The sequence below is a fragment of the Mustela putorius genome, unplaced genomic scaffold (genome assembly GCF_011764305.1).
Source record: "Mustela putorius furo isolate JIRA1106 unplaced genomic scaffold, ASM1176430v1.1 tig00000151_pilon_pilon_pilon, whole genome shotgun sequence".
NCBI classification, from domain to species: domain Eukaryota; kingdom Metazoa; phylum Chordata; class Mammalia; order Carnivora; family Mustelidae; genus Mustela; species Mustela putorius.
This window is the reverse complement of record NW_025421296.1, coordinates 14831807-14845809: the sequence shown is the minus strand read 5'-3', so window position 1 is coordinate 14845809 and position 14003 is coordinate 14831807. Positions and strand designations below refer to the sequence as shown.

General features: G+C 40.4%; 1 long non-coding RNA gene and 1 pseudogene across 1 annotated transcript in view; one reads left to right on the top strand and one right to left on the bottom strand.

Annotated features, from left to right (window-relative positions):
- LOC123390903 overlaps positions 1–13782 on the top strand; it is a 71924-nt gene extending 58142 nt beyond the window's left edge. Inside the window, exons 2-4 of the long non-coding RNA XR_006605498.1 lie at positions 12128–12172; positions 12947–13013; positions 13632–13782. This is a non-coding gene — a long non-coding RNA (uncharacterized LOC123390903). The remainder of the gene's footprint in view (positions 1–12127; positions 12173–12946; positions 13014–13631) is intronic.
- Positions 8106–8351, bottom strand: LOC123390902 (annotated as a pseudogene).
- Positions 13783–14003: the final 221 nt, after the last annotated feature.

The following is a 14003-nucleotide window of genomic DNA, read 5'->3' as shown; positions in this document are numbered from 1 at the left end:
ATCTACCATGCTGTGTGCAAAATCTGCGTAGTGCTTAGCAGCCTGAGTAAGTACCACAGCGACACTGCCCTACTATGAGCCCCACTGCTACCTTAGACTGCTTTTGCTGATCACAGACCAGAATTTGGGGAAGGAGAAAATGTCCGGACCTCAGATTGTGTTGGAAGAGGAGCTCATCTGTGAGTTGAAAGACACCACACTCTGGGCCCTGAGTGTCTTGGGGGAGCTCACCCAGGGCAGGGGCCTATAGGGCCAGGACTAAGCCTCCTCCTGAGATAATGAGAAGGTGAATGAGGGCTGGAGAGCTTTGGTCTTGCATTGAGTTGAATTAATCCCTCATTAGCCCATTTTTTGGTCTAAAAATGAGACTGCAATTGTTATTCTCATTCAGAAGCATATCCTTGAGAACTGAAACTGAGCCACAAGCAGTAAGTAAAGGAAAGGGCATATGAAGGCTATGGTTAGAACTTCCTGCTTTGGGGGCCACAGGCCACGCGTGGGAAGCCGGAGGCGTCCTGGTTATAAACAGAAGTTTACCCAAGCTTCACAGGGTTCCAGAGTGTGCCAAGATGCCTCAAGGATGTGAATAAGGAGATGGGCCTGTCAAGGCTGGCTAGGACTGGCCTTGCAGAAATTAAACTCTCCAGGCCACTACTTAAGACTCTCCCACACAATTTCAGAGGGGAAGTAGTAGAACCAAATAAAACATAAACAGTGACTCACCCCCATCTGGTCAGTTCGAAACTTTTGTGTCTGTTTTGCCATTTTTTTTTTTAAAGTAGGCTTCACACCCAGCATGGAGCCCAACACAGGGCTTGAATTCATGACCCTGAGATCAAGACCCGAGCTAAGATCAAGAGTTGGATGTTTAACTGACTGAGCTACCCAGGAAGCCCTGCTTTGCCATTTCGATATAAACAGAATCTGTAGGATGCTTTGGGTAGTGTGGACATTTTAACATTAATTCTTTTCCAATTCATGAGCATGGACTATCTTTCCAATTTTCTGGGTCCCAGAGTAATATATCCACTTGTGTTTATTTGAGCAACAATGGAATATTAGGCTTCTTTTTTTTTTTTAAGACTTTATTTATTTATTTGACAGACAGAGATCACAAGTAGGCAGAGAGGCAGGCAGAGAGAGGGGAGGAAGCAGGCTCCCCGCTGAGCAGAGAGCCCAATGTGGCGCTTGATCCCAGGACCCTAGGATCATGACCTGAGCTGAAGGCAGAAGCCTTAACCCACTGAGCCACCCAGGTGCCCCAAGTAATGTTAGAATTCTTATGCATAACTGCTTAGCAGGTATAAAATACATATTTATTTTTTTGTTTATTTAACTTATTTAATTTATTATTTTTTAAGTAGGCTCCAAGACAGGGCTTGAACTCATGACCCTGAGATCAAGACCTGAGCTGAGGGGTACATGGCTGGTTCAGTTTGTTAAGCATTTGCCTTTGGCTCAGGTCATGATTCCAGGGTCCTAGGATCGAGCCCCAGTGGGGTGGGCTCCCTGCTGAGCAGGGAGTCTTCTTCTTCCTCTTCCCTCAAACCCCTGCTCATGCTCTCTCTCACACTCTCACTCTCTTTCTCTCAAATAAATAAAATCTTTGGGAAAAAACAAAAACAAAACCTGAACTGAAATCAAGAGTCGGAAGCTTAATCAACTGAGAGACCCAGGCACCCTTAAATACATATTTAATTTTAGAAATAAAGGTCAATCAGACCCATGTCCTTAAATTGCACACACACACGCACACACACACACACAGATATACATACATTACACATACATTTTTTCATCTTATTGAGGTATACTTGACAAATGAAATTGTAAGATTTAAAAGCGCATATTGTGATGATTTGATAAAATACATGCATTGTAAAAGGAATCTGCCCATCTAGTTACTCATAACATCCATTGCTTCACATTTTTATCTTTTTTACTTTTTGGTGAGAACATTTAAATCTACTCTCCTAACAAATTCTATTTATACAATACAATGTTATCAACCATAGTCACCATGTTTGACATTAGATCCCCAGAATTTATTCATCTTACGGCTGGAAATTTACCAAATTTACCAACTTTTCCCTATTTCCCTCATTTCCCAGCCTCTACCACTGGAGCCATTTTTCTGCTATTTCTGTGACTTCAAATTCTTCTTTAGATTCCACGTATAAGTGATTCCATGCAGTAGTTGTCTCTCTCTCTGACTCCTTTCACTTAGCATAATGCCCTCAAAGTCTATCTATGCTGTTGTAAAGAGCAGGATTTCCTTTTTCTCAGGGTGAATAATATACCATATTTTATATAATATTCCATACTATGTATATGATATTTAATTTATGTAATAAATATATATTATGTAACAATATAATGATATATATTTATAATTAAAATTATATAATTTATATATTATATATAATATTCCATACTATATAGATATATAATTCAATCTTTTGATTCACCGACAAACACTTAGGTTGTTTCCATATCTTGGTTATTGTGAATAATGCTGCAATAAACATGAGAGTGCACATATCTCTTCAATATCTTACTTTCATTTCCTTTGGATATGTAATGAGAATTGAGATTGTGGGATCATAATGTAGTTCAATTTTTAATTTTTTAAGGAATCTCCATAATGTTTTTCAAAGTGGCTGCTGCAACAATTTACATTCCCCCCAACAGTGCAAAAGGTTTCCTTTTATCCGCATCTTCACCAGCACGTACCTTTTGTTTTTTTGATAATAACCATTCTAACAGGTATGAGGTGATATCTCACTGTGGTTTTGATTGCCATTCCCTAAGGATTAGTGATGTTGAGGATCTTTTCATGTATCTGTTGGCCATTTGTGTGTCTTCTTCAGAAAAATGTTTAATCAAGACCTTTTTTAATTTTTGAGTTAATTTGTTTTTTTGTTATTGAGCTATCTGTGTTCTTTATATATTTTGTATAGTAACTCCTTATTGGATATGTGATTTACTAATATTTTTTCTTGTTCCACAGGTTGCTTTTTATTTTGTGGATGGTCTCCTTTGCTGTACAGAAGCTTTTTAGTTTGTAGTCCCTCTTGCTTATTTGTTCTTTTTCTGTGTGGTTTACTTGGGTGTCAAACCCAAAAATCATTGCCAAGCCCAATATCAAGGAGCTTACCCTGTGTCTTCTTCTAGGAACTTTATGGTTTCAGATCTTACATTCAAGTCTTTTTAATCCATTTTAGGTTGATTTTTGTGTATGGTGTAAAAGAGTGGTCCCATTTCATTCTTTTGCATATGACTGTCCAGTTTTCCCAGTGTGCCTCTTTGGCTCCTTTGTCAAAAACTAATTAACCATATATGCATGGGTTTACTTCTGGGTGCTCTATTCTGTTCCACTGATCTTTGTGTCTGTTTTTTATGCCAATACCATACTGTTTTGATTGCTATAGCTGTGTAGGATAGCTTGAAGTTAGAAAGTGTGATGCTGCTGGCTTTCTTAAGATTACTTTTGGCTATTAGGGGTCTTTCATGGTAATAGTAGGATTGTAAAAGATGCCATTGGGGAGTTCTGATAGGAATTGCAGTGAATCTGTAGATTTCTCTGGGTAGTAGGGACATTTTAACATTATTAATTCTACCAGTTTGTGAGACTGGATTATATTTCCATTTGTTTGTGGCTTTGGTTTCTTTCATCTGTGTCTTATAATATTCAGTGTTGAGATCTTTCACCTCTTTGGTTAAATTTATTACTAATATTTATGTAGAAGATACATATTTATTTAAATAAATTCAACTTCCAACAGGTACTACCTGCTCAGAAAGCTAATCCATGGAGGTCTTTTATGATAATAAGACTGAAATGGATTCCATGATGCATGAAAGATTCTGTTACTTAGGTAATGGGTTACATTCATGTTTTTGCCTGATGGGCAGTTTAACCCACAATACAAATATTAATGTATCCCCCAAAAGAAAATGCATCTCTTCTGAGGTAGTAACCCAAGTAAACCACACAGAAAAAGAACAAAATGAGTAGGATGCAAGGCTGAGGAAGAGACAAAGCCATGAAGGGCAACCCACAACAGGTTAGAAGCAAATCTTTTGTTGGTAGTTGGTGTAAGTCATTGGAAGAAACACCACCATAGGAATACAAAAGAGAGTGACTCCTTCTTCTCTCTAGGGTCACCCTTTTTGCTGTTCCAAGAAGACAGATTCTGTTTTTCTTGACCCTAGGGACTCTTCATTCACAATCCCACACAATGTTATGAAGGCCATCTTTAACCTTTTGAGTAGGGTATTAGTTTTCCTTAACAGACTTTGCCCCACGGCTTTCCTCCCAGCTGGATTTGGAGTCTGGTCTCTCAGCTGGACTCCAGCCAGACGTGTGTTATCTTCTCTTCATCCGCTACAGCTAGTTGTGTCTCCCCAAAATTCATATGTTGAAATCCTATCCATGTGTACCTCAGAGCTGTATGTGGAGATAGGACTTTAAAAGGATAGTTAAGGTATTGAGGTCATTAGAGTGGGCCTTAACACAATGACTGGTGCCTTTATAAGAAGAGATAAGGACACAACATACACACAAGGAAGATCAGATGAAGATTCAGGGAGAAGAGGGCCATCTACAAGCCAAGGAGCGAAGCCTTGGAAAAAAAATCAACCCTGGTGACAATTTTATCTTGGACATCTAGTGCCCAGAACCACGAGAAAGTAAATTTCTACTGTTTAAGCCACCCCATAGAACTTCATTATGGCAACAGTAGCAAATTAACACAACCATCAACCCAGGTGTGAGAACAGAATTTTACCTACTCTTCCAGCCATTAGGCTTTGCTTATTTGTAACAGATTCTTTTATGAAAGGTGCTTGTTAAGATGATTGTGGTGTTTCCTGTTAAAAGCACAGGACTGGTGTGTCTCAGTGATTCAGTCGGTGACTTTGGCTCAGGTCATGATCCCAGGGCCCTGGGATGGAGCCCCTCTCCCCTCTGCCTAGTGCTCTGCCTACTTGTGCTCTCTCTCTGTGTCAAATAAATAAATACTTTAAAAAATATATTTAAAAAGCACAAAACTTTGACATGTCTTTTTATTGTAGATGTGTGTGTGTGTTCCAAGCCATTATTTCTTGAAAATGCTTCCAAAGAAAGGATGTTCACTGAACAAATAGCATGGTTAATGGGAATCTACAGGCAAAATAGTTGACCTGTAACAACTGGCCATATTTTTTAACTTTAAAGTTTCAAAACCAACAAGCATATGACAAGAGGCTCAATATCACTAATCATTAAGAAAATATAAATCAAAACCACAATGCAATAACATGTCATATCCATTAAGATGACTACTATTAAAAAATCAAACAGAAAAGAACAAGTGTTGATGAGGGTATGGAGACACTGGAAACCATGTACACTGTTGGTGGGAATGTAAAATGGTGCAAGCATTATGGATAACAGTATGGCGGTTCCTCCAAAAATTAAAAATAAAATTACCAGCAATTTTACTTCTGGGTAAATCCCAAAGAACTGAAAGCAGAATACCAAAGAGATAGTTGTACACCCATGTTCCTAGGATTATTATCCACAATATTCAAGAGGTGGAAGCAGCCCAAGGTCCACTGACACATAAATGGATAAACAAAATGTAGTATATACATACATTGGACTATTACTCAACTTTAAAAGGAATGATGTACTGATGTGTGCTATGACATGGTTGAAGCTTGAAGACATGCAAAGTGAAATAAACGTCACAAAGACAGATACTGTAAGGTTCTCTTTAATGAAGTACCTAGAGTAGTTATATTCATAGAGACAGAAAGTGGAATGGTGCTGCCAGGGACTGTAGGGAGGTAGAAATAAGGAGTTAGTGTTCAGTTTTACAAGATGATAGAGTTTAAGGTTTACAAGATGAAAAAAATTCTGGAGATGGGTTGCACAATGGGTGCACAGGGTTAACACTACTAAACTGTATGCTTAAAAATAGGACGGTAGATTTTATGTGAGGTGTAATTCCACCATTAAAAGTTTTAAAGATATAAAACAGCTTCAAGGATTTCTAAGCAAGGAAGTCTTAGGCCTTATTATGTCATGGAGAAAAAGAAATACATCCCATAAAAAACCATCCTGAATGGATCTGACAACTTTGCTGTGTGTATAAAAGTAATTTTCATGTACAACTCAGGGAGTAGCTTTTAATTTTCCAGAATACAGAAAAAAAAGGTGGGGGGAGCATGAAGTCTTTTAAAAAGTCACATTGTGGGGCGCCTGGGTGGCTCAGTGGGTTAAGCTGCTGCCTTCGGCTCGGGTCGTGATCCCAGGGTCCTGGGATTGAGTCCCGCATCGGGCTCTCTGCTCAGCAGGGAGCCTGCTTCCTCCTCTCTATCTCTGCCTGCCTCTCTGCCTACTTGTAATCTCTCTCTGTCAAATAAATAAATAAAATCTTTAAAAAAAATAAATAAAAAGAAAAAGTCACATTGTGCCTATAAATGTTCTGCCTTGATTCCTCAAAATGTTTTATGGAACACACTTACTAGCTGCTAGTGGAAAGCTCTTGCTAGATCATTTTTCACCTGTCTGACCATCGGGGGTGGAGTTTAAGATTTACGAGATGCTTCAGTGCAGAGGTGGAGATCCTTGCCCATGGTTCTCTCCTTCAATAATTCTAGAATCTCTCTTTTTGGGGAACTTTGCTCCACAATGTTTTTTTTTTATAGAGGTTTTTCTTTTTTTTTTAAAGATTTTATTTATTTGACAGAGAGAGAGGGAGCGAGAGCGAGCACAGGCAGACAGAATGGCAGGCAGAGACAGAGGGAGAAGCAGGCTCCCTGCCGAGCAACGAGCCCGACGTGGGACTCCATCCCAGGACGCTGGGATCATGACCTGAGCCAAAGGCAGCTGCTTAACCAACTGAGCCACCCAGGCGTCCCTGCTCTACAATGTTTTAATTATTGGTAGCTCATTAGCCGTCAGTGTTTTACTTCTTGTTTCTGATGATCATTTTCAAACTCACTTTAACAACTTCATAGTCAGTTTCTGTCTGCATTTGCAGTCATGGAGCATGAGGAAAATAACAACTGAACCTAAGTAACTGCTTTCCAGGTTTGGTGTTGACTATCTACTCATCTGGCTTACAGACTATAAGATTTAGGTCATAGTCTGTCATTGCAGCCTATAGTACATGAAAAATACTTCCATTATTATTAATGTGCCTAAATCTACCAGTGAGAGCCCTGGAGAAAATAAGTATTCTGGGCATGGCCCTTATGCTTCAGAAGTATTGTTTAATAAATTATAGATTTATTGAATCAGACCTCTGCCTAGCTTTATAAACCATTTTCTTGATTTCAAAAACAAAAGTAAGTCATGCAAAATGTAAGGTATCACTCTTCAAGGTGTTGTAGATATAAAACTATTATTTTACTGAGATGTATATACCCATTTCATATCAAAATTAAGAAAATTCTGAAAAAATAGGATTTCTCCAAATTTACTACTCTCCTGGAACTCCAAGTTGAAAGAGCTTCCGGGGTAAGGAGTACCATTGGATCCTTTCACTCAGCTGTGAAGGGGCTACAAAATGGACCTGCAAATGGGAGCTGCCTGTAGATGAGTTCAAAAATCCAGCTGGCTGTATTTTACTGGTAGCAAAATTTTCACCTGCCTGGATCCTCTTGTACAATTATTATGATATTTTAAATGGCGCAAGACAATAATCATCCAAAGAACTCGAATACTGCTTGAAAGCCTCTTCATTTTTCTCTTCTCTTCCCTTCCCTTCCTTCTTCCTCTGCTCTCCTCTCTTCTTTTCCTTTTTCGCTTCCTCTCTTCCTTGTTTTGTGTTAGAAACCCATTTAATGTAGATGCGGAGTGGGGAATGCCCTGGGATGGGGTAAGCTGGCCAGGTAGGCTGTCCCAGACCTGATCCCAAGAAGAGACGCTGGGTGGTGGCGGCCGGCCCAGTCACACCAAGGGTAGTAAGAGAAGGATGGCCCGAGCAGGCAAACCCACCCGAGGACCTGTGGGACAGCCCTTGAGAAGATATCTAAGCTAGATGGTGAGTGCCCAGACCACAGCCCCAAGCCCAGGGAAGCAGGGTTAGGGCTGACTGAAGGGCTTCTAGAGCCTAAGGACTGGGATCACTAGGGGCCTTCCAGAGCTGCTGCTGCAACTCATGGCGTGTCTGCAGGTTGGACTCAAGAAGCTCCTGGGGGCAGGCATGGACGTGATCATTCTTCTCCTCCAGACGGTTTAGACAGCAGGTGCTCTGGTCCAGCATGGAGCTGACGGTAGCTTATTTTGCTTCCCAGGAGCTGTCGTTCTTGCCTCCCTCGCTCGCTTCCACCCCCAGGTTCCAACTGGGCCGTAACATTACAGACTCAGGCACCCACAAGGACCTTTCAATGATGGAACAAAGCAACGTCACGCAGACAGCAGGTGCCGGAGAAAGAAGGAGATGTGGTGAAGGCATATTTTCAAATAAAATTCCTAAGTTTCAATAGTTATATTTAGCACACCAGTTTAAAATATTATGTGGCTTTGCTAATTTTTAGCAGCTTTGTTCAGTTTTCATTTACATACTATAAAACTCACTGATTATAAGTATAATTCAGTGATTTTTAGTAAATATACAGAGTTTGTGCAATTATCACCACAATCCAATTTTAGAACATTTTTATCCGCCCCCCCCAAAATCCCGTTTGCCTATTTTCAGTTAATTCCTACCCCTTCCACAGCCTTAGGAACCACAGAACTCTATGGAACCTCTCCAACTCTATGAATTTGCCCTTTTTGATCACTTGGCATCAATAGAATCACATATGTGGGCTTTCTCATCTAGTTTCTTTGGCATAATACTTTTGAGATTCATTCATGTTTTAGCACATATCAGTAGTTCATTCCTTATTAGCTAAATAGCATTCCATAATGAATATAACATTTTAATGCATTTATCTCTTTTTATTTCAAAGTGCTTTTTTTTTTTTTTTAAGTAATCTCCATATCCAACTGGGGACTTGAGCTCACAAGCCCAAGATCAAGAGCCTCATGCTTCTCTGGTGGGGTCCACCAGATGCCCCTAACGTATCCTAACACATTTATCTCTTGACAGACATTTGGAGTGTCTCCAATTTTGGTCTATTATGGATAAGAATGCCAAGAACTTTTACATACATATCTTTGTGTGGATACATGCTTTTGTTTTTCTTGGGTGAATTTCCAGGGGTGGAATTATTGGGTAACAGTAAGTTCCTGTTTAACATTTTCAGAAATAGCTGAATTCTTTCCCAAAACAACAAGGGAACTATACCGTTTTACATTCCCACCAGCACATATGAGGGTCCATATTCTCCACATCCTCAACAATGCTTGGTATGGTCTGTCTTTTTTGTTATAGACTTGATATGTGGTTTTTATAAGTAATGCTCTTTGTCACTAGATTCCTCTCTGAAGAGCCAATCACATTCTTTCTCCCTGGGTGGGGATGGGGGGTGGGAAGTAGGATGCCAAAAAATGAAAGATGTTATTTTTATTGGTGGTGGAGCTAGACTGGAGAATGTAGCTTGCATTTGGAGCAAGAAAATAGGGTTGCTAATAATGTCATCTCTGAATTGAAATTATCCGCCCCAAACTGCAGGCTTCTTTCACTTTCCCCTACCCCCAAGAGTCCCAGCCTGCCCAGTGAAGCCACCTGGGAGTGCAGAAAGCCATGAGCAGAGAGTAAGGAGATGGGCACTGAAGTCCCAGGGAAATCATAACAAATAGATGACCGGAGGCCAATGGATGTCAGACACCGACTTCTCCCTGATCAGGTGGATCAATTTTTATGTGATGAGCCATGTGAAAGGCTGAAATTCATCCTCAGATACAGATCCATTTTGAGGAATAGAGTAGAAATCCCCACTTAGAAATATGAGCAAAGGGGCGCCTGGGTGGCTCAGTGGGTTAAGCCGCTGCCTTCGGCTCAGGTCATGATCTCAGAGTCCTGGGATCGAGTCCCGCATTGGGCTCTCTGCTCAGCAGGGAGCCTGCTTCCTCCTCTCCCTCTGCCTGTCTCTCTGCCTGCTTGTGATCTCTCTCTGTCAAATAAATAAATAAAATATTAAAAAAAAAAAAGAAATATGAGCAAAGAGGAACAGAATCCCTCTCAAACATATAACGATTGTTATTTCTTGCTTATACACATATGTAGAACTTTAGTCTCTGTTTTCTAGCAATATTGACTTTGATACTAACACTTTATGTGTATATAGAATTTATCACTATGTGCAATGCTACCATGTAGGTTATCTTGTCCAGACTCACAGATGGGAAACTGATCTCCAAAGGGTATGATAGCTCATGAGTAACAAAGCTTGACCCTGTGCTAGGTCTCTGGCTCCAAGTCTGTGTCTTTGCCTGCTCACCTTTGCTGATCAGCTAGGAAGCAGGAACTACCTTTACAAAATTTATGAAATTTCCTGGTGTGACTGTGTACTTTTAAAAGGCAAACCATAGCCTCTGCCTTCGGCTCAGGTCATGATCTCAGGGTTCTGGGAGGCTCTCTGCTCGGCGGGGAGCCTGCTTTCCCAGCCCTCTCTCCCTGCCTCTCTGCCTACTTGTTATCTCTGTCAAATAAATAAATAAAAAATCTTTAAAAGGCAACATGGGGCGCCTGGGTGGCTCAGTTGGTTAAGCCACTGCCTTCAGTTGTGATCCCAGAGTCCTGGGATCGAGTCCCGCATCAGGCTCCCAGCTCCACAGGGAGTCTACTTCTCCTTCTGACCTTCTCCTCTCTCATGCTCTCTTTCATTCTTTCACTCTCTCTCTCTCTCAAATAAATAAATGAAATCTTAAAAAAAAAATTAAAGGCAAAACAGGGGGTGCCTGGGTGGCTCAGTCGTTAAGTGTCTGCCTTTGGCTCAGGTCGTGATCCTGGGGTCCTGGGATTGGGCACCACACCAGTCTCCCTGCTCTGTGGGAAGCCTGCTTTTCCCTTTTTCACTCCCCCCTTTTGTGTTCCCTCTCTCACTGTGTTTCTCTGTCAAGTAAATAAATATAATATTAAAAAAATAAAAGGCAAAGGAGTATTTGACATATAGAATCACAAATTAAACCAATATTACTAAAAACAAACTGTAGCAAAATTCGAATGGGCATTACCAAAGTGAACAGATTGCTTTCACAGTGCCAGAGCCAATAGAATTGCCTTATGCATACTATGCTGTTGTATTTTCCACCAGTAATCTGCATGAAAATGACTTCCTTGAGAAACACACTGTGCTAGTGCCGTATAATTACATTGTGGGACTAAGAGTTCCCTACATCAGGGAAGCACACTCCAAATAATTATTTCCATTCAGCTTTTCTGTAGTTCCTACAGACACTCCATCTATACATGTTCTAATGAAATGTTCCCAAATTGGGTCCCATGTAACAATAATATCCAGAGAGTTAGTAATAGATGTTCTATGAAAATAAAATATTTTCTGGCCAAATAATTTCCAAAAGACATTGGATTAACACAAATTTAAGTCAGTTTTTTACTATAAGGAATCTCTGAGCCTTTATTATGGCATTGTACATGTGAATTTTCAAAAGGGAATATTATGTTTTCCCACATCAATTGATTTTGGAACTTTTCTCATGGAATACCTAACAATATATGTGGGGCATTATTAATTTCCAGGGGACATCTCTGAATATGTAGCTATATAGATATATTTTGCATTAATTTGCCTAAAAAATGTATAAAGCTGCCAAGTATGGTGAGGAGAACTTGAGATTTGAATTTGATAAGGTGAATGTTTTCATATTAAATATATTAATGGTAATATTAAGGACCACAAAACTTGCTTACTTTAAATGTTATGAAGATATAGTAAGAATAGCTATCATCAAAAATAGAGTCCATTTTGACTATTAAAGTTGAGTCAAGAACTATTGTTGGGGTGCCTGGGTGGCCCAGTTGGTTGGGCGATTGCCTTCAGCTCAGGTCATGATCCCGGAGTCCTGGTATCGAGTCCCGTATCGGGCTCCCAGCTCCATGGGGAGTCTGCTCCTCCCTCTGACTTCTCCCCTCTCATGCACTTGCTCTCTCTGTCTCTCTCAAATAAATAAATAAAATCTTAAAAAAAAAAAAAAAGAACTATTGTATCTTGTGTTCCCCAGATCCTGAGAGATGGAAACCATTACCCTCAATTGGTTAACAGAAAGGTAAGCTAATTGGAGTAACTTTTACTGAGAGCACTCGTCTAGTAAGTTACGGAGCTGAGATTGGAAGCAAAGTTTGCACAGCTCTATCCCCTATTTCCTGTGTTTTTCCATTCTAAAATATAACTTTTACTTTGAATGACTCAATGTGCTGTACTTATCAGAGATTTAACTAATGAAGATTGTGACCATGTAGAAGTTATAACTTTTCAAATACACAGGAAATATTATTCTAACATTAATTTTCTTGTTCTGGGGTTTGGCAATTAGTTTGACACAACCCTTGGGAAATCCGAATTTTCTGGAAACAAAATAGGAGCATTGTAAATGAATTTAATATAGTAACAATAGTTCTGCTAGAAACACAAAAACAATTCTAAATGTTGTAAAACAAAACAAAACAAGCTGTGAAGTGCAGATGTAAATTCCTCTGTATCAGGTTCTAGTACGGTGCCATGGGAGAACACTGAAGTGTGTGTGTATGTGTGTGTGTGTGTGTGTGTGTGTGTGGTGTTATTTGCAGAAAGACCAAATTAAAATAGGAACTTTTGGGGAACCTGGGTGGCTCAGTGGGTTAAGCCTCTGCTGTCAGCTCGGGTCATGATCTCAGGGTCCTGGGATCAAGCCCCGCATGGGGCTCTCTGCTCAGCAGGGAGCCTGCTTCTCCCATCTCTCTGCCTGCCTCTCTGCCTACTTGTGATCTCTCTCTCTCTCAAATAAAGACATAAAAAAAAAAATAGGATGACTTTTTTTTTTTCTCCTCATTTGTACTCAAAGGTGGGAAATGGCTATATGAAGAGATGATCTCCGAGAACCTTTAAAGGACTAACATGGCTTGACTGAGGTAATCATGAAAATAAAGAATGGGCTATTGGGTCATGGCTTAGGCCATGAGAGCTACCTCTGATATTGAAGGGTTGTATTTTTGATGAGATGGTAATCTCTGTGTCATTCGGGGAAGAAATCCTGAGCAATAGGGCTGTGAAGGGTAATAGTCTAGCACAGCAGTTCAGTCTAAACTCAGGCAGTTCTGTTTCATGTGCTAGCTCACCCTTCAATAGCTGTGAAAACCTGGCTCTGCTAGTTGATGTATTTAAGCTTGATTACCCTCATCTGTTTCCTAAAGACAGCCATACATACCTCACAGGGCTCGTGTAAGGCATACATGAGACAACATCAGTGATGTGCTCAGTCCACTGCCTGGCACTTAAGGCAAGTATCATAGACAGCAGCAATAAAAGCATGATCATTAGGAGTCAGATTTTAACTCAAGTTAAAACTTCCTAACGACATGAGGTAACTAATTCTGGAGGTACTAAATCTTAGTCTGGATGACCCATCTTAAGGAAGTTACAGAGAAAGGCAAAGATTGCAGGCAGGTTTGTCCTGTCTCAGATTTTCTGACTCCTCCCCCTCTTTCACTGGATGACTCACTCATACTGAATTGCCTTTCCACTTTCAGACTCGGAGGAACACTAGGTGATGTGGGGATTGGCTCCCGTGTGGCCATACAACAAGAGCCAGAGTGTGGGAGTTACCTGCCTGCAGGGAGAACCTTGGACAGCGAGAAATGGGATGTAGGAGGGAGCTGAGCAAATAAACTCACCCTTTGCTGTGGACTACCCCGAGTCTTGCATGTGGACAGGCACGCAGGTTGTTCTCCAGCTGATGGCAAGTGTTGTCATGTGTCATGCAGCAGTGTGTCATATATTTCCTTGCCTAGTTTTACCTTTTTCCTCACCTCACTGTCCGGACTGTGCACCTTTCATACAAATATTAGGAACTGAAACCTTACTTCTGGCTCCACTTTCTAGAAGATCTGGGCTCAGAAGGT